At 38.3% G+C, this 1,450-nt stretch overlaps 1 pseudogene; it reads right to left on the bottom strand.

Moving 5' to 3' along the window:
* Positions 1-399: 399 nt before the first annotated feature.
* Positions 400-823, bottom strand: LOC101292731 (annotated as a pseudogene).
* Between the last annotated feature and the right edge of the window lie 627 nt (positions 824-1,450).

The raw sequence follows: 1,450 nt of genomic DNA, 5'->3' as shown, positions 1-1,450 counted from the left end.
TCCCTTCTCTTCAATGCGCCAATGCATTTGAATAAGAGCTTGACATCATCAAGATAAATGCAAACCATCTTATCAGAAAGGAAAAAGATAAACTCAAACTAGTAAAAAATGGACAAACAAATCCAAAGTCCATTTCCTCTGTTCTGGGTCTACTTTCCTTTAAACCCAGAATCATAGAAAATGTCACAGAAATCATAGTCCCTTCCAAACAAGCCGACCCTAAGATTGACTAAAATGCTAAGCTGAGCTAATCCAATACATAGAAAAGGCATTACAAAGCTGGGTACCTGGGTTCATTTCAACATACAACCCAGTTCCTCCAGTTCAGGGTAAAAAGGAAAAGGACAATGTACATGCTTTGTGGACTCATTCTAATGATTCTATGATTTCTTCTAGTACTTAATTGTTCATTTCTGCCAAACGCTGTCTTAACTAAGATCAGGAAGAAGAAGCCCCTCTAAAGATAAGGAAACTGAGAGTTTCAAGAGTTAAGTAGATAAAAGTGCCTTTGGAATGAGTGAAGAAGCATCCAAAATTGGAACCCACCACACATTGCCAGCCACATCCATATCTCTTATCAAACTCCTACAAGACATTGATGTCAAAACCATAAATTTAAGTACTTTAAGACACACCCAGAAGGCTAAATTTGAAATTTTGATGAAATGAAAGGGGAAGATTGTACCTTTTTAATGTGGGCAGATATGGATCTGCAATCAAAGACATCATAGAGATCCAGAGCTTGAGAAGCAGAAGCCATGGCTTGAATCTGCATCTTCACTGGCATGTCTGTGTCTTCTATCAAAGCTTTGCCTTCCAACATTCTCTCTCAGTGTATGTGTGGCTGTTGAAGAAAACCCAGTTGGGATTTGCAGGGTTGATTTCCTTCTTATTCCCAAGAACTAGAGGAAGATTAGTTTTATGGTTTAGTAGAAGGAAGGAAATGGAAGAGACAATAGATGAAGAACCCAGGAGACACAAGGGGGTTTAAATAGGGAAATTCCAAGCTGGCACAGAATCCAATAAATAATGTTTTTTCTCCTCACTTTATGGGCTTTCTTTTATCTCTATTCTTTATTTTTATTTTTAATGTGATTTTTAGGATGAGTCACTGCCACGTCATTTTTATTTACTAGCCAACCTGACCTTATATTACCGAATTAATTTACTATTGACCGAAAAAAGTACAACCCAATCTGGGAATGCTGCGGGTCCTCCTGAAAACCAGGGAGTCTACGCTCGAGGGGACTTGGACTGTCTTTCACTCTTTCTTGAGCAGGGAGGGACGGCAAGCTGGCTCTCCAAAATGAGAGTAGATGGCCTCAAGCCCTCAAGGGTAGCAAAACCCTCTTATTTTTCACTTGCAGTACATATTTATAAAAGGGAGAGAAATTTGCACACTCTCCATTTTTCTTTTAGTTAAAGTTTTCACAAAAAAAAAAAAAAAAAA

The sequence above is a fragment of the Fragaria vesca genome, linkage group LG6, assembly GCF_000184155.1.
Source record: "Fragaria vesca subsp. vesca linkage group LG6, FraVesHawaii_1.0, whole genome shotgun sequence".
NCBI classification, from domain to species: domain Eukaryota; kingdom Viridiplantae; phylum Streptophyta; class Magnoliopsida; order Rosales; family Rosaceae; genus Fragaria; species Fragaria vesca.
Note: the sequence above shows the minus strand (reverse complement) of the source record. Positions and strands in the feature narration are given on the sequence as shown.